Source organism: Schistocerca cancellata, chromosome 6 (genome assembly GCF_023864275.1).
Source record: "Schistocerca cancellata isolate TAMUIC-IGC-003103 chromosome 6, iqSchCanc2.1, whole genome shotgun sequence".
Lineage (NCBI taxonomy): Eukaryota > Metazoa > Arthropoda > Insecta > Orthoptera > Acrididae > Schistocerca > Schistocerca cancellata.
The window spans coordinates 230,902,230-230,921,459 of NC_064631.1; the positions used below are offsets into that span (position 1 = coordinate 230,902,230).

Consider the following 19,230-nt stretch of genomic DNA (forward strand, 5'->3'; position numbering starts at 1 on the left):
GTTTAACACATTACCGGTTTCGGTCTTTAATGACCATCATCAGATCTGCAGCAAAAACGAGAAAAATATAAATACACTCGCAAACTGTATACAGCTTAAGAACAATACATAGAGCATATTGAAAAGTAGTACTGACAAAACTTACATTTGTGCGCTTTAAAGATGAAGAGGCGTACCTGTTTCACAAAACCAAAGTCCTAATGTACTGCAGCCATAGTGGCATCGTCAAATGCTAAATGTGGAATCAGCACCAGCATCGTCAAATACATATAAATCACATCACATGCACGAGTCACGTTGTCAGTAAAACTACTGTTCAAAACAAACTGTCGTACAGTAGCCACAAGATGTTTGTGTTGTAAGTTGACGAGATGTCGCTAATGTCGACATACACTAGTTTTCAATAAGTAATTGAACCCGCGAAAATAAAAGGGGAATACAATACTTAAAGTCTGCAATAAGCTTATTTTTTTTTTTTACTTTATTGTAATTTTGAAACCTGAACAAACAGGTAGGCTGGCAGCAGCACAATACGCCGCTCTTCAGCCGAAGAGAGTACATGGAGATAAACAAAGAAGAGACATTACACAGAAAAACGGCGGGAAAAAACAGGAGACACAAGAATATAAAAGCACAAGAAGCCGTTCACACTTGATGACAATCCACACTAGGAACTGGAGACCCGACGCACAAACACTGAAGAAGACGATGTCACTGGTGAACAATGGAGCGTGACGGCGAAACGGAACACTAAACATGACGGCACACACGATACACTGATGGCGGTGATCTCCGGCGCGCGAATGTCCACTTAGCGTGTGCGAGTCCGGGGACCTGCCAAGAGGGCAACAGGGATGAGGAAGGGGAGAGGGGAGGAAAAGAGGATGCCACGGCTGAGGAGACGGGGACAGGAGGATAGGGACAGGGGAGGGGGGGGCCCGGGGGACGAGGGACGAGAAAAGGAGGAGGGAGGGAAAAGGGAGAGAAGGGAGGGAGGGTGCCCTGAGGAGCAAGCACAGGAGGAGGGCGGGAGGATCAAAGTTGGTAGGAGGGGTTGATGGAGGGGAGGAGGGCATCATCAGGGAGGGGGAGCTGGCGGAAGCCACCTTGGGAGAGGGTAAGGAGGGTGGAGATATGGAGACCGGGTGGGACATGGGAGTACAGGCGCGGCAGCGGGCGGGGTTGGGAGAGGATCGGGGAGACGAGCGGGTGAGGAGGATCGAGTTTACGGGAGGTGTATAGGATTCGTATCCTTTCGAGGAAGAGGAGGAGGTGGGGGAAGGGGATAAGTTCATACAGGATCCGCGTGGGGGAAGGGAGACGGATGCGATAGGCAAGGCGGAGAGCATGGCGTTCAAGGATTTGGAGGGATTTATAAAAGGAAGGGGGGGCGGAGATCCAGGCTGGATGGGCGTAACAGAGGATAGGGCGGATGAGGGACTTATAGGTGTGGAGGATGGTGGAGGGGTCCAGACCCCACGTTCGGCCGGAAAGGAGCTTGAGGAGACGGAGTCGGGAACGTGCCTTGGCTTGGATTGTCTGGAGATGGGGAGTCCAGGAGAGGCGACGGTCGAGGGTGACGCCAAGGTACTTAAGGGTGGGGGTGAGAGCGATGGGACGGCCATAAACGGTGAGATAGAAATCAAGGAGGCGGAAGGAGGGAGTGGTTTTGCCTACAATGATCGCCTGGGTTTTGGAAGGATTGACCTTGAGCAACCACTGGTTGCACCAAGCGGTGAACCGGTCAAGATGGGATTGGAGAAGGTGTTGGGAGCGTCGCAGGGTGGGGGCAAGGGCAAGGAAGGCGGTGTCATCGGCAAACTGGAGAAGGTGGACGGGGGGTGACGGCGGCGGCATGTCCGCCGTGTACAACAAGTACAGAAGGGGGGAGAGGACGGAGCCTTGGGGCACACCGGCGGAGGGGAAAAAGGTGTAGGAATCGGTGTTATGGATGGTGACATGGGAAGGACGGCGGGAGAGAAAGGAACCGATCAGACGAACGTAGTTAATGGGAAGGGCGAAGGTTTGGAGCTTGAAGAGGAGACCGGAATGCCATACGCGGTCATATGCGCGTTCGAGGTCAAGAGAGAGGAAGATTGCGGAGCGACGGGAATTGAGCTGTTCGGAAAGGAGATGAGTGAGGTGAAGGAGAAGATCGTCGGAAGAGAAGGACGGCCGAAAGCCACACTGGGTAACGGGGAGGAGGCGGTGCTGGCGGAGATGCTGGTGGATGCGGCGGGTGAGGATAGATTCCAGGACCTTGCTGAAGACCGAGGTAAGGCTGATGGGACGGTAGGAGGAGACGGCGGACGGCGGTTTGCCAGGTTTGAGGAACATGAGGATACGGGAGGTTTTCCACAGGTCGGGGTAGTAACCGGTGGACAGGACTACATTGTAGAGCCTGGCCAGGGTGGAGAGAAAAGAGACAGGAGCTTCACGAAGGTGACGGTAGGTGACACGATCGTGACCAGGAGCGGTGTTGCGTTTGGTGCGGAGTGTAGTGATGAGATCCTGTGTGGTGATGGGGGCATTAAGGTCCGTGTGTGGAATGTTGTCCAAGTACTGGAAACCAGGAGCGAGGGGAGGGACAGAGGTGTCAGTTCGATCGCGGATATCTGGGAAGAGGGAGTAATCGAACTGGGGATCATCAGGGATGGAAAACACATCGGACAGGTAGGAGGCAAAGTGATTGGCCTTACTAAGGGCGTCAGGGAAGGGGTGATCATCGTGGAGAAGAGGATAGTAGGGGGAGGGTTTAGTTCCGGTAAGGCGACGGAAGGCGGTCCAGAACTTGGACGAGTTTATAGGGAGGGTAGCATTTAAATGGGTGCATGTCTGTCGCCAGTCCCGGCGTTTCTTAGCTGCGAGCAAATTTCGAATGTGTCGCTGTAGTTGCCGGTGGCGTCGTAGGGTGTCCGGGTCACGCGTGTGGAGGAAGGCACGGTAGAGACGACGGGATTCACGGAGGAGGAGGACGGCCTGTGGTGGTAAGGTAGGACGGTGGGGGTGGATTGCAGCAGTAGGGACGTGGGCCTCCACGGCCTCAGACAAGGTCTGCTGGAGAAAGGAGGCGGCATGGGTGACATCATCGGGACGGCGGTAGGCGAGAGGGTGGCTATCGACCTGAGTGGAGAGGGTATCCCGGTAGGCATTCCAGTCGGCATGGGAATAGTCATGGATGTACTTAGGGGGAGGGTCAGGACGAGGGTCGGGGCGGGGGTGACGGCCGTCTGAAATGGTGAGGAGGACAGGGAGATGGTCGCTACCAAGAGGCTCCAGGACATCCACCGTAATGCGACCAAGGAGGTTGGGGGAGGAGAGAATAACATCGGGAGTGGAGTTGGATTCGGGACGGGTGTGCTGGGGGATGGGGATGAGGTCGCCTTGAAGGGAGGAGAGGAACCGATGCCACCGTCGTAACTGGGCAGCGGAGCGACTATGGATGTTGAGGTCGGCGGCGATCACATAGGAGGAGAAGGTACGGTCGATGTGGGAGAGGAAGTCGAAAGGAAGAGGGGCGTTGGGGCGGACATAGATGGTGGCACAGGTAATGGTAAGGCCGGGGAAGAAGAGACTAAGGATCAGGTGTTCGGTGGGGTCGGGAAGGAGAGGTTGGAGCCGAACGGGGATCTGGCGGTGGTGGCCAATGGCAACTCCGCCACGCGCAACTGGGAGGGGATTATCGGAGCGGTGGAGGAGATAGGGGGAGGTGTGGATGGAGTGGTGGGGTTGGAGGAAGGTTTCATTAAGGAGGAAGGCATCCACACGGTGGGTAGCAAGGGTGTGCAGGAAGAGGTTCTTGTTGGCGGGAAGGGAGCGGATATTGTTGAAAAGGATACGATGCTGTCGCGCCATGATAAGGACTTATACGAGGGTGTCAAGGCGGGAGAAGGTGAAATGGGCCTGGTTATTGGAAAAGGTGGCGTACATTTTAAGGTGGAATATGGAACGGGCGGCGAGGGAGATCTGTTGTAAGGTGTGGGGGCGCTGAAAGGGATGGACGTTTTGGAGGACAATGGTGAGGAACCTGATGATGTCCTCAGCAGTGGGGGGGGGACGAAGGGAATTGCCAGGAGGGGTGGGGGCGTCCAGGGGACGGACAGGTACGGTGAGTTCAGGAGTGGCGGGAGGGGGTCGGGCTTTACACTTTTGGGAGTAGGTGGGGTGGGGGAGGCTGCAGGTATTACAGGAGGGAGGGGATTGGAGGTTGGGGCACTGCCGGAGGAAGTGCGCTTGCCGACAATGCGGGCAGGTTGGGGCCTCGCGGCACTCTGCTGTTGGATGTGCATTGTAGCGCAGACATCTCTGGCAGCGCAGGGATTGAGGGGGGGAACGGGAGGGGTCGACCTTGTACCGCTGATTGAAGAGGAGGGCACCCTCCTTCAGGAGACGGTCAATGGAGGGGGCGTCCTCAGAAAAAACCCGCATAAGGCGGGTGGGGCCGGTCGCGTTGAAAATGCGGCGGACCGCCCGCACCTCCAGGGTGGGATGGGCCTTCAGCTCCGCCAGCACCTCCTCCTCCGTGATCGACGGACTAAGCCGAGTGATCACGGCGGTGAGGGTCGGCGGGCGACGCGGGGGTTGGGGTTGGCGGGTAGGAGATGGGGAGGGAGCAGGGGTGAGGGAGGCGTTAGGACCAAAACGGGTGATGGGGAGGCGGGAGAGGATGTCAGTATGGAGGGTCGGGCTGGGGGAGGAGATAAGAACAGAATCCCGTCTGGGAGTAAGGAGAGAGATGGGGGCGCCTGGGAAATGTTGGCGGAGGAGGAGGGAGAGATTCCGGGCCTCGAGGAAGGAAGGATCGGGACGGGACAGGAGATATTTGTAGAGACCGGGTGGGGAGGAGGAGGAGGAGGAGGGAGCGGGGCCTGGTGGGGAGACGTCCATGGCATTTTGGGGTGGGGATGGGGGGCAGGGTGGAGCCTTTTTAGGGGTAGAGGAAGTGGAGGCGCCACTAGGGCGTTTGACAGCGGCAGATGGGCGGGTGGTGACAAGAGGGACGGGAACGATGGGGAGGTGGTGGGAAGGGACAGGTCCCGGCACGGACGCAGCAGTCGGCGCCGGAGAAAGTGACTGTGGCAGTGATGGTGATGGCGACGATGATGACGGCGGTGGCGGTGGCGGCGGTGATGGCGATGGCGATGGCGACGGGGAGAGCTGGGCGTGGGCAGTGGCCCGACGGGCCACCACCCTAGCCGGAGCTGCAGTGACAGGCTGGGGGAGTGGGGGGAAAGGATCAGAACGAGAGGAGGAAGCGGGAGAGGGGGGCGACAAAGAGCGAGGGCGAAGGGATAGAGAGGAGGGGAGGGATGGAAGGAGGGGGGTGGGACTGGGCACACCAAGTGATAGTGGTGGAGGCGGCGGAAGGGGACGTATACACGATGGCGGTGGTGGTAGTAGTGACGGTGGTGGTGGGGGCGGACATGACGACAAGAAGAAGAAAGAAAAAACACAGCACTAAAAGGACAGGACACACACTGGGAGACGACGGACGGCGGACGGCGGACGGCGGACGGACGGCGGACGGACGGACGGACGGACGGACGGACGGGCGGCGACGGCGGCGACGGCGGCGGCGAGAGGCAGGGACGCTGCTGCCGCGGACGGGGCCGGGGCGGCGGCGGCGGCGGCGGCGGCGGCGGCGGCGGCGGCGGCTGCTGCTGCTGCTGGCTGGACTGCTGCTGGCTGGACTGCTGCTGCCACCGGAGGGCTGGCTGGCTGGCTGGCTGGCTGGCTGGCTGTGGGACCACTGCTGCAGGCCGGGACTGCGAACGGCTGCTGCTGCTGCTGCTGCTGCTGCTGCTGCTGCTTGCTGGCTGGCACCTGGAACCCCTAACACTTCGATTAGCGCGACAATTGCACTATCGAAGGGCGGTAACCTTTCGGTGTACCGCCGGAGATGCAATAAGCTTATGCACGCCTCTGTTATATATAGTGTGTTCGTAAGTTCACCTAGTATTGAGTGCACAACATATTTACTTCGTTTCCATACGTTTTACGCATGACTCTACTAGGTTCTTGTTCCTTCTTTATTCATTACATAGACTGCATTAATCAGATAATGTAGATCATCCACTCTTACGGAATTTTCTCATTCTTTTCTTGCAACGGAGTATCACAGGGAAAGAGGGGCCCTCTGCCGGTCACGTTCCTCCAACTACTTCCCGCCTGTGCGGAATTCTGGCGTTAGCGATAACAGAGGGCGCTGATTATGTGCAGAACTATATTTTCTTTTATTTGTGGCCCCTTTAGCGATTTGTTTTATGTTGTTTAATATTACCCGGTTCAATATCAACGGTGTTTAATATTTATGTCTTTGTCTAGAATATTGGCACTAGAGCATATGTCAACCACTGTTTTTTTTTTAAGTTTTCGTCTTTTTAACAATATTACTTCTGTCGTTTTCTTCTTTTTATTGCTTTTTATTACTGTACCACCTTTTATACTTTATAAATGTGGCTTTCGACCTTCCTTCTCTGCTGATGACCAACTCCTCCGCCTCACTCATCTCCTCTCCCTCCAGCTTAACTCCCGTCGCTCCGCAGTTTTTGTCTCCCTCGACCTCGAAAAGGCCTACGACCGTGTCTGGCATCCCGGTCTCCTGTTTAAACTCCAAACCTACGCCCTTCCTATCAACTACATCCGTCTGATGGCCTCCTTCCTCTCCCACCGCCCCTCCTATGTTACCATCCATAATGCCATTTCCCACACCTTCTACGCCTCTGCAGGTGTACCCCAGGGCTCTGTCCTCTCCCCTCTCCTCTACCTCCTGTACACGGAAGATATGCCCCAGCCCCCCCCCCCCCTACAGTACACCTCTTGCAATATGCTGATGACACCGCATTCCTCGCCCTCGCTCCTACCCTCCAACGGTCCCACCGCCTTCTCCAGAATCACCTTGACCTTTTTGCCGCATGGTGTAACCAGTGGCTCCTGAAAATCAATCCTTCCAAGACCCAGGCAATCATCATAGGTCGTACCACTCGCTCCTTCCGGCTCCTGGATTTCTCCCTTACTGACTGCGCCCGTCCTGTCTGCCTCACCCCCACCCTCACCTACCTTGGCCTCGCCATTGACCATCACCTCACCTGGATCCCTCATCTCCGCTACATCCAATCCAAAGCCCACAACCGCCTCCAACTCCTCAAACTCCTCTCTGGCCGGACATGGGGGTTGCACCCCTCTACCATCCTCCACACCTACAAATCCTTAATCCGTCCCATCCTCTGTTATGCCAGTCCTGCCTGGATATCTGCCCCCCCCCCCCCCAAATTCTATAAGTCCCTCCAGATCCTTGAGTGTCATGCACTCCACCTCACCTTTGTATACGCCTCCCGTCCCCCACACGGATCCTCTATGATCTCATTCCTTTCCCCCATCTGCTCCTATTCCTTGAACATATCCGCATACTCTACACCTCCTGCCGCCTTGATCCCCCTCACCCCCTGGTTGGTCCTCTCCTCTCCCATCCCCACCCCCTGCCACTTCTTCACTGTTGTGTCCCCCCCTACCCTCCATCTCTACACCCTTCATCTCCTTTCCCAAGGTGGCTTCCATCAACTCCCCCTCCTGGATGATGCCCTCTCTCCCTCCATTTATCCCTCCTATCGACTCTGATCCTCACTCCCCCTCCTTTCCTCTGTCCTTTTCCCGGGCTCCCTCTCCCCCCCTTCCATCCTCTTTTTTCCCCACCTCCCCTCTCTCTGCCCCCCTTCTCTCCCCCTAGTCCTTTTGCATTTCCCTCCTCTGCCTCCTCTCATTCCCTCTCGCGTCTGCTCTGCCCCTCTCCCGCTTTATGAGTCCTCTCCATCCTTGGTCCCCCCCTTTTCGTTTTTTCCTTCCTCCCTCCTTGTTCTTCCCCCTCCTCCAGGTCCCCCCCCCCATCTGCCTTTGGCTTGGGAGTGTCATCTTTGTGCCGCCATTTTCGTGCAGTGTTTTACAGTGAGTGTTCCGTGTTGTGTTTTTTGGGAAGTGTTGCGAACGGCCATCATACTGTCGGTGGGTGTGCTTTTTATCTCTTGTGAACAGAAACCAGACATTGTGTATGTACTATGTTACTTGTCTGATTCCTGTGTCTTTTACAAACATTGCCAACCCCTTTTGCTTTCTGTTTTAACTTTCCGCATTTTTCCGCCATTTTACACTTTAAGTCACCGTTTTATCGCCTGTTTTTCTTGTTTCTTTTCTTCTTCCATTTTTAGAAACAAAGTCTGTAGGCTGTAGAGCAGCGTACTAAGCTGCTGCCAGCCCGCCCCCTTTGGGGGGAATTGAAAATCAATAAAGGAAAAAAAAATTAACTATTGTATCCCCCTTTTATTTTCGCTGGTTCAATTAATTATTGAAAACTAGTGTATGTCGGCATTAGCGACATCTGGTCAACTTACAACACAAACATCTTGTGGCTACTGTACGGCAGCTTGTTTTAAACAGTAGTTTTACTGACAACATGACTCGTGCGTGTGATGTGATTTATATGTATTTGACGATGCTGGTGCTGATTCCGCATTTAACATTTGACGATGCCACTATGGCTGCAATACATTAGGACTTTGTTTTTATGAAACAGGTATGCGTCTTCATCTTTAAAGCGCACTAATGTAAATTTTGTCAGTACTACTTTTCAATATGCTCTATGTATTGTTCTTAAGCTGTATACAGTTTGCGAGTGTATTTATATTTTTCCCATTTTTGCTGCAGATCTGATGATGGTCATTAAAGACCAAAACTGGTAATGTGTTAAACAAAAAAGATTGTGACCATAGACGTAAAGTAAAGGAAACTTATTGCATATACATGTCACTGTGTTTTCTCGCGACGATGTCGCAGCTTGTGAGGATTAAATAGCTTGGCCACATTAAAGAAGAGTCCCAGAATCTGGACGAAGACCAATTGGAAAACCACAAACCAGACGGAGAGACTAGATGAAAGATAATGTGACAGACTGTGGTAGGAAAGGAAAGCCTGGAGAAAGCTCTGTGAACGACCGGCATAAATAGAAACGTTTCAAGGGGGAAAAGGAAATGTATTACAAACAATGTATTGCAAAATACTTTACAACAACATGAGTGAATCCAGCACGAGTTTTTCAACATCACGTTACACAGTCCTCCAAAGAAATTTGTGAATGAAATGCATTTTTTGAAACGTTTTGAAGTTCTGCGTCTTAAATTCCATGGTGCAATCTCTGGTAAAAACAGAGGTGCGAGATGTGTATTGTGTTGGTTGTACAGAAGCAGTGTCTGAAGAAGGGCTTGGTTGGGACAGAGCAGTGACTTCAAACTTGGTCTGGTCGTTGGATGTCGTCTGAGTAGCATATGTTAAGTGGAAATATGAAGGAACGATAACAGTTGCAACGAAACCAGGACCAAACAGACCTCACGTAGTGACGGACGAGGAGTGTCGAACATTGCAGAGGGTAGTTGTTAATCATCGGATGAAGTCAGCAATAGCAATCACTCGTCAGTTCCAAAGTGCTACCGGCAGTCCAGTTTTTCATAAAGACTGTGTATAGGCAGTTAAAAAGTATGGAGCGTAATGATCCAGCAGCTCTACACATTTCTGCAGTGAGTGCTGAGCGACGCTTGAGTTGGTGCAAGTAGCAATGCAACAGTGCCACTGGGCAGTGGATGACTGGGAACGAGTGATTTGGAGTGTGAATGTTAACTGCAGCCAGTGAAGTATCGATGATGTTACGACATGGGGGCGTTTTCGTGGGTAGGGAGTGGACCGATTAATGCACTTAAGAAAACGCTAAATGCAGAAAGATATGAAAACATTTGACAGTATTGTCTCCTGAGTACAGTGGAAATTCTGGAGAAATCGTAAAAAAAATCAAGTTTGTTGACTTTGCCATCCAAGAGAACTCATGACGACAAGATCGTATAAGAAACCTTCTAGTAATCGATTCAAATATAAAAAAATTCGTTTGTGATTTTGACTTCATGGATTTTCTGTCTCTAGCATAAACGAAAAAGGAATGATTGTCTGAAGGGCTAACTCATCATACAGAAAAGTCAAGCCAGTCTTTGCTGAAATCAGAAGCAAGGACGGTGACATTAAGAGTGCAGTGGGAATTATACTGTCGAATGCAGAAGAGAGAGCGGAGAATTGGAAAGAGTAGATTCAAGGGAGCTATGAGGGAAAGAACTTGACATGTGACATGACAGAAGAACGAACAGCAACCAACAGGGAAGAGATAGGGGATCCAGTATTAGATGCAGAATTTAAAAGTGTTTTGGACGATTTAAGATCAAGTAAAGCAGAAGACCTAGATAACAAAATGTTCAAATGTGTGTGAAATCCTATGGGACTTAACTGCTAAGGTTATCAGTCCCTAAGCTTACACACTACTTAACCTAAATTATCCTAACTACAAACACACACACCCATGCCCGAGGGAGGACTCGAACCTCCGCCAGGACCAGCCGCACAGTCCATAACTGCAACGCCTAGATAACAAAAATGGCTCTGAGCACAATGGGACTTAACATCTGAGGTCATCAGTCTCCTAGAACTTAGAACGACTTAAACCTAGCTAACCTAAGGACATCACACACATCCATGCCTGAGGCAGGATTCGAACCAGCGACCGTAGCTGTCTCGCTGTTCTAGACTGAAAGGCCTAGAACCTCTCGGCCACATCGGCCGGCGACCTAGATGACGTTCCATCGGAATTTCTAAAAATCATTGCGGGTAGTGGCAACGTAACGACTATTCACGTTGGCGTGTAGAATGTTTGAGACTTGCGATATACCATCATACTCTCGGAAAAATATCATCCAGACAGTTTCAAAGATAACAAGAGCCGACAAGTGAGACTATTATCGCACAATCACCTTAACATCTCATATATTCAGGTTGGTGAATAGAATAATATACAGAAGAATGGAAAAGAAAATTGAAGATCTGGTCGATGACGAGCAGTTTGGCTTTAGGTAGGGTAAAGGTACCAAAGAGTCAATTACGACGCGGCGGTTGATAACTGAAGGAAGACTGAAGAGAAATCAAGACATATTCATAGGATATGTCGATCTAAAACAGGCGTTCGACAGTGTTAAAGGTGCAAGGCGTTCGAAATTCTGAGAAACGTAGGGGTAAGCTACTGGGTAAGACGGGTAATATTTATTTTGTACAAAACCATGGGGAACGATAAGACTGGAAGACCAAGAACGAAACGCTCGGATTAAAAAGGGTGTAAGACAGGGATGTAGTCTTTCATCACAACTGTTGAATCTATATATCGAAGAAGCAATGACGTCAATAAAAGAAAGTTTCAAGAATGGGATTAAAATTCAGGGTGTAAGAATATCAATTATAAGATTCGCTGATGATAATGCTATCCTCAGCAAAAGTGAAGAAGAATTACTGGATGTGTTCAGTGGAATGAACACCTAATGAATATATATTATGGACTCAGAGCAAATCAAAGAAGGACGGAAGTAATTAGAAGTAGTAAAAATGAAAACAGAGAGAAACTTTGTATCATAATTTGGGTTCACGGAGTAGACGAACTTAAGGAATATTGGTACCTGGGCAGCAAAATAACCCTTGACGTAAGCAGCAAGGTGGACAGAAAAAGTTGTGAAAGCTGAACACATATCGTATTAATTTTACAATTTTAAAATTTTTGATAGGACAATCTTTTACTCGTTTTTTGCTGTAGCATGGGAACAACAGTAACATATGTGGCAGTGTTTATCTGTAACTATGTGGAAATATAACGAAAATGCACTTAATGTTCACGACTGAAATTATTTGTGCAGAAAGTCGCATGATAATGAAAGGAAATCTATCGAATGAAAGAAAATCTATCCGATTGCTGTCTGAAGTTTAAGATGACTGTTGAAAGACTCAGTTGTAGTTGCGTAGAGAAAATTCCGTTAGGGAAGGTAAAGGCAACACAGAGTCAGTTCTGACATTGCGGTCTCCTGCAAAATCTGTTTAGGAAATAGTTCAAGTAACTGCAGCACCTGGACGCATAACAGTTTAACGTGCAATGTAGCATCCCAGTTGGGTGCTGCCTTATCGCGGAGCAGGCTGGCGGCAGCTGACGAGTGTTTCGACGTCAAAGGTGCGCACACCTTGGATTACTCGGCACGCCTTAAAGGGCGGTAGTTAAATAATTCCCTTTTACCGCAAAACTGCGGCTAACCACGGCGCATAGTTGCACAGTTCCTTGACTATTTATCTCTGTTTCCTGTTGTAGAGATATAAAACACATCCCAAGGTTGAGTTTCCGCATATCTCAGAGTTCGCATTCCTGCAAGACCATGTTCCTTGAGAATGTGGAAAACTAAAATATGATGGCATGCCAATAAGATAGCACTTGGTTACTAATGTTGAATAAACTCATTTGTTGCCTATCCGAACTTTCTGACTCAGCATCGTCTTGCGTTATAAAAGTTGGAATACTCACTGCAGTAGTTTTGTTGCTATACCATCAGAGACATCGTCATCATCAAAGCTCCAGACATCTTTCATCGTTTTCTTCCTCATGTATCCAAAATGTAAGTATGACATGCGCTACGTACCACTAATGGAATCATCGCATACGTTTGCTTACCAATTACTTTTAATACAAGGAAATACTTGCATATTACTGACCTTGAGGCACTTTGGGAGCGTAATACATAGTGAGGAACTATTGGCACTGGAAATAGGGCTGCGCCAACCTACATTAAGTGTGAGATGTGTCTATAATTTTGGGGAGTTGTGCTGGTTCACTTGAACAACTACAAAACATATTCCTATCACGATTCTCGACTATCAATGACGGTAGACTTCACTTTATGAACAATGGCGCCATGTGCATGATTTACTGCAAAAGAGTGAACAACATGGCCATCGCTGAATTTGAAAATAGTATGACATAATTTTTTCTCGCATATATCTTATAGAAGCCCTCCGCGTGTAAAATAATATTTTCTGTTCAAAGAATATCTCGCAGTGGAATTTAAGAAACCTTAATACAGGATCTCAAAAAGTAGATTATTGTAGCCCCGTGGTTCGTTTGCAAGAGTATCTAGTTTTCACATATAAAATAAATGGTATTAGTTGTGACAGAAATGTTTTTTAGAAGTGATTATGGAAATAAAACATCCATTTAAGAGGAATTGTTTTAAAGATCCTGAACACTTTATTGCTTTAGGTATGAATGCATTTATTAACATTTCTCAGAAATAGATTGTCTACACTACCCTTGTCCGTCGTTTTCTCGAGTGCTGCTGCGCAATGTGGGGTCCACAAGAGATAAGACTGTTGGAGGATATCGAAAAAGTTCAGAGCACGGCACACTGGTAAGTATTATCATCAAATTTCTCCTCAGAATTTGAAAATATTTTGTTAATGCTCGCAGGAAGAAATTTAAGTATTCGTTTTTCCCACACGGTTTCAAGAGTAGAACGGTAGAGAAATATCTTACACCTGGTTCGATGAACCCTCTGCCAGGCACTTAAGTGCGAATTACAGAATAGTCAAGTAATGTAGAGCTTTGATTTGGAAGATATTTTCCAATTTATAATTGTATCTGATACACAGTATTAAAACTCTGAACAATTTTCTATCCTCCCCGAAATCTCATCCGTGGTATATCGTTTGCTGGTTCATTTACTACCTAGATATTTGAAAGCATCTACTACTTCTTGAATAATTTTTACATTACTACCTAACTCCTTCATTTCGTTAATTTTTCCTGCTGATTTCCTTTACCTCACGTTTTGCTAAGCTTCCTTCCATGCCTGCTTCTTACTCTCTGCGACATACTTGATCGTTTTTCCCATTTCTGCTTCTCTGCATATGACATGATTTTCCCATCATCTGCTGTTGGCCCTTGAAGAACTTTCTTTATGATGTTGTCTATAACTATATTAAAGATTACTGGAGACAGCACACTTGCTTGTAGAACCCCTCTATTCTAAACCATTCCGGTTTTTTCCATCTATTACGACGCAAGTGAGGGATTTGTTATACAAATTTCTGATTCTCAGTTCCGTTCATTTTGACAGTTGCAGTCTGTTGAGAAATTGTCATATCTTTTCTCTTCCAAGAGTGTCATACGTCCTTTTTATATCAATGACCAGCTTAGTGTCCACTGCTTCGCTTGCTTTTGCATAGTAATTACATCAAAACTAATTTCATAAACATAGATTAGGCCTACTGAAAAATTAATGTGTTAATGAACCATTTCTTTTTCTGTGCAATTCTTACAAAGTCAGTCTGTAGTATTAACTGTTAAATAGTTTTCCTTGATTTAGTTCACAAATTGGAACCTCTTCTAAACTTTTTACGTTAATTGAGGCTTCTAAAGCATGGTCTTTTCCGAATGTAGTTCTGACCAAAAAGCAACTCTGGCAGTTGGGGTCCAACGTTTTTGTTGATCTTGCCTTTTGCGTTCTTGTGGTGATATTTCCATAGAAACTTTCATCCTCTATCACATATTTCTTTGTATCCAACCAACAAGTCAAGTACCACTTTTATAGGATTTACCTTTTTCCTTAATACCGGGAAACACATTCTTAAAAATTCTCATCCCGATTTCATCTTCTTGGGGGTTGAATTTTCAAAAACGTTGAAACACGAACTTTTTTTATTTGTAAGCGACAAGTCAAATATCAGTCTTCATAGATATAGCTTTAAAAAAGCTTTAGTAATTCTTACATAAGCCAATGGCCTTACCACAGTGGTAACACCGGTTCCCGTCAGATCACTGAAGTTAAGCGTTGTCGGGCTGGGCTAGCACTTGGATGGGTGACCATCCGGTCTGCCGAGCGCTGTTGGCAAGTGGGGTGCACTCACCCCTTGTGAGGCAAACTGAGGAGCTACTTGATTGGGAAGTAGCGGCTCCACACTCAGAAACTGACCTGCGGCCGCGAGAGCGGTGTGCTGACCACATGCCCCTCCATATCCGCATCCAGTGACGCCTGTGGACTGAGGATAAGGCGGTCAGTTGGTACCTTTGGGCCTTCATGGCCTGTGCGGGAGGAGTTTAGTTTTAGTTTAGTTCTTTGATAATGATTAATTTTTAAAAAAACTTTCAACCACTACTTCAACCCCTTATTGTTTGAATTTCCAAAAACACATTTCCAAAAACAAACAAAAAAAACATAATTTTAATATCTGACAGAAACCAAATATCAATTTTCGTAGTCGTAGCTTCAAAACTGTTGACAACAACATATTTTCAAAAAGACTTTCATCCCCTATTTCACCCCATTAAGTACTGAATTTCCAAGAACAGTGAAATCCATACTTCTTTATTTCCAGCAAAGAAGCCAAATGAAAATTTCCATACATTTAACTTTAAACATGTTTGCGTGCTGAAAAATTTCCATAAAAGCTTCCGTCCCCTATTTCACCCACACAGAGGTTGAATTTCCGAAAACAGTGAAACATGTATTTTTTAACATTAATTTTTTATTTGTAAGTGAGAAGACAAATTCAAATTTTAATAGAAATAGCTTTAAAAATACTTTCATAATTATATATTTTCATAAAACATTTCATCCCTTATATCACGCCCTTAACGACTGAATTTCCAAAACCACTGAAACACGTATTTTTTTATTTCTAATCAAGAAGCCAAATACCAATATTCATAGACGTAGCATTAAAACACTTTAGCAGTTCGTTAACAATGATTTAGCTCCCAAAAATCTTTCACAAACTATTCCACCCCCAGAGAAATAGGCTATAAATGTGCAAGAATGTTTAAACACATAGTTCTTTATTTCTAATCGAGAAAGAAAATACCTATTTTCGTAGGTTGTCTTAATAGTGATATATTGTCAAAGTATGTTTCTTCTCTTATTTCAAAGAAACCCTCCTTAAACGACCCCTGCAGATTAAGATCCACACTCTCTGCAAATTTCAAGTTCTATTCTTAGTGGTTTGGGCTGATCGATGATGAGTCAATCAGTCGGGACGTTGCCTTTTATATGTAGAGATGGGTATTTATGAAACTGAAATGTTTCTATTTCAGTATGACAAACCGGTTAATTCTTATATTAAGGGTATAGTATTCATACAGGGTGATTCAAAAAGAATACCACAACTTTAAAAATGTGTATTTAATGAAAGAAACATAATATAACCTTCTGTTATACATCATTACAAAGAGTATTTAAAAAGGTTTTTTTTTTTTCACTCAAAAACAAGTTCAGAGATGTTCAATATGGCCCCCTCCAGACACTCGAGCAATATCAACCCGATACTCCAACTCGTTCCTCGGGTAGTTGACGTTCAGGTAGTTACGGACAGATAAGTGCCAATGTGGTGGCGCTCCATCCTGCTGAAATATGAATTGTTGTGCTTCTTGTTCGAGCTGAGGGAACAGCCAATTCTCTAACATCTCCAGATACTGTAGTCCAGTTACAATAGCACCTTCGAATAAAAAGGGACCAAAAACTTTATTGGCTGAAATGGCACAGAAAACGTTCACCTTAGGCGAGTCACGTTCATACTGAGTTGTTTCCCGCGGATTCTCATACTTCGTTCGAAATGCACGCTGTACAACTGTCGTCGATTCACTTCTGCCGTACTCAATAACACAAAAAGCTTTCTGTTGAGCGGTCGCCATCTTAGCATCAACTGACGCTGACGCCTAGTCAACAGCGCTTCAAGCGAACAAATGTACAACTAAATGAAACTTTATAGATCCCTTAATTCGCCGACAGATAGTGCTTAGCTCTTCCTTTTGTCGTTGCAGAGTTTTAAATTCCTGAAGTTGTGGTATTCTTTTTGAATCACCCTGTATTTTATACAGTTTGCCATTTTATTGGGGGGAGATACAGCAGTGTGTGTGACGGAATAAAATGTCAAACAATCAGCCGGAGTTCCCGGTGCCGTGCTACGAGTCGATAGGTCACCTCTGGCTTGCGACTGGGCCAGAGGGCGAGTATGTATGGTGAACTGGGGCTCTGGTGGGGTCTCTCGAAATTTGACTGGCAAGGACGGTGGTGGTGGCAGCAGGAAGCAAGCGGCTCCAGGTGAGCTGAGTCTGACACGTGTTGCGGAGTCGTGTTGACCATTCTTGGATCCCTAGTTCACCACTGAGCTGGTCCTTCAGGCATGCAGAGAAATGTTTGGCGGAAGTTGGAAGACAGCAAGTTAAACGATCAGTCCGGTACAACCCCACCGAAACAGGAGACGACAAATGGCAGCAGGCGGACTATTGCTGCTTTAGGGGCGCATTCCTCTGTGTGGCTCCAGTTCCAGGAACAACAGTGGTTGACATCATCAACCGGGAAGCACCCTTCTACGAGTCTCCAGTAAAGATACCGGGTGTGCAAGTATTGGACCGATTCGCTAGAATTCATCTGTCGTGTGGTGTCCTTCCTTGTGTAGCTTTCATGTCGTGCAGTCCTGCCTGGGCATCTCCCGATGTTTATTTCCCTAGAGCATAGTTGCTAACTTATCGCCTTTGCTGTATGAACTTTTCTGGCACCAAACTGTCACTATTGCGACTGTAACCTGTCGTCTCGTTTTGGCTATACCCAGTCTCCTACTCGGAAAGTCCTTCTGGTATGTTTATTTGTTTTTTATTTGATACCATTATCTTGATATTGTGAGTGTACAAGCTGTGGGGGGAGATTAGAGCGGCAGTTTCCCGCCGCAGAGCACATGGCTCGTGCTTGCTACGGGGCCGTGGCGAGTGGGTTGGGTTGGGTTGGGTTGTTCGGGGTAGGAGACCAGACAGCGAGGTCATCGGGCTCATAGGATTAGGGAAGAACGAGGACGGAAGTCAGCCGTGCCCTTTTAAAGGAACCATCCCAGCATTTGCCTGGAGCGATTTAGGGAAATCACGGAAAAACTAAATCAGGACGGTCGGACGCGGATTTGGACCGTCTTCCTCCCGAATGCGAGTCCAGTGTGCTAGCCATTGCGCCATCTCGCTCGGTCCTTGGCGAGTGGCTAGCGTTTACGCGGCCATGGAAAAAACCAGAGCGCTTGGCATGGGCGCATATGGCCGTTTTTTCGCCCTTAGAGGAATTTGTATTCCAGGGGAAAATTGATAAAAATAAAACTAACAGTGTCACGCAGGTGCGAGTTGGCACTCATGGACAGAAGAATGTGTAGAGCTAAATTACCTAGACGCGCCACAAAAATATGTAATAGTTTAAATGTTATTGTAGTCTTAAAAACTATAAATTTATGAAAGTTCAAAAGCTAATATTTCGGCAATGCTTTGGCCGAGTAATATAAAAAAAAGTGTCTACGGATGCAGCTAGTAGAGCTGCATCGAGAAATCATAGCCGATTTAGCACAATCTGTACCGTTTCTCAATGAGAGGTCGGAATATGGGATTCGACAGAGATAAGCTGTGTTTTTGGTAATAACTAAATTTAAAGAGACGAAACCAGCGGCACCATTCTAAGGTTTAAAGAGGCAGATGAGTAATTAAGTATGTATTTTTATTTGTTTATTTATATTTAGTATAAAAAATCCGGGAAAAGCAAAATCGCGCCACAAGAACATTATTTCTGAGAAAAACGGTCGCAAATACAAAAAATTGGACTCATTTCCCAGAAAAGTTCCATATTTTTTCAATGTATCATATATGTTTTGCATTTGGTTTTAGAATTTTCGTAATTTTTGGCAAACATTATTATCAGTTAGGGAGTCGTTTCGAGGGTATACGTGTAGCGACTTTCGGAAACGACCAAGATGAGCGCAGTATAGTGGATTAGGACAGCAGACAACAGTGTATTTTGTGAACTGTGAACAGACTGCCGAGTGTCGTGATCGCGACATGTGAATTTTATAGTGAACTGTTGTAGCCTCAGTTGTTAACGGCCGCCCTCACGTAAAGGCCCCTCAGACTGCATTTTATGTGTTTAGTGAATATTTTGAAAACTTCCGTGAAAAAACAGAAATAAACTACTTGTTAAAATTATAAATCAACGTGAGTGACTCAATACTTTTAATTTTCACCGCAATACCTGCCTGCATTGTTTCCTTACATTTTATTTCAGCTTAAAAATTGAGTTTAAGACAGGTGTGAGCTGGCACCCTACGACGAAAACCGAAGCCAAACTTGAGACCAGCCACATCTCTGGGCCGCTCAACTAGCTGAGTATTCGTGCCATGGCACGTGGGGGCTCGAACCTAACTATTTAACAACGGTAGGTGGTGACCAGTACCGTCGTAATACACATTGAAGCGCCAAAGAAACTGGTATAGGCATGCGTATTCAAATACAGAGGTATGTAAACAGACATATGACGGAACCGCGGG

At 47.1% G+C, this 19,230-nt stretch overlaps 1 pseudogene; it reads left to right on the forward strand.

Moving 5' to 3' along the window:
- Window positions 1-14,659: 14,659 nt before the first annotated feature.
- Window positions 14,660-14,777, forward strand: LOC126089530 (5S ribosomal RNA; annotated as a pseudogene).
- Window positions 14,778-19,230: the final 4,453 nt, after the last annotated feature.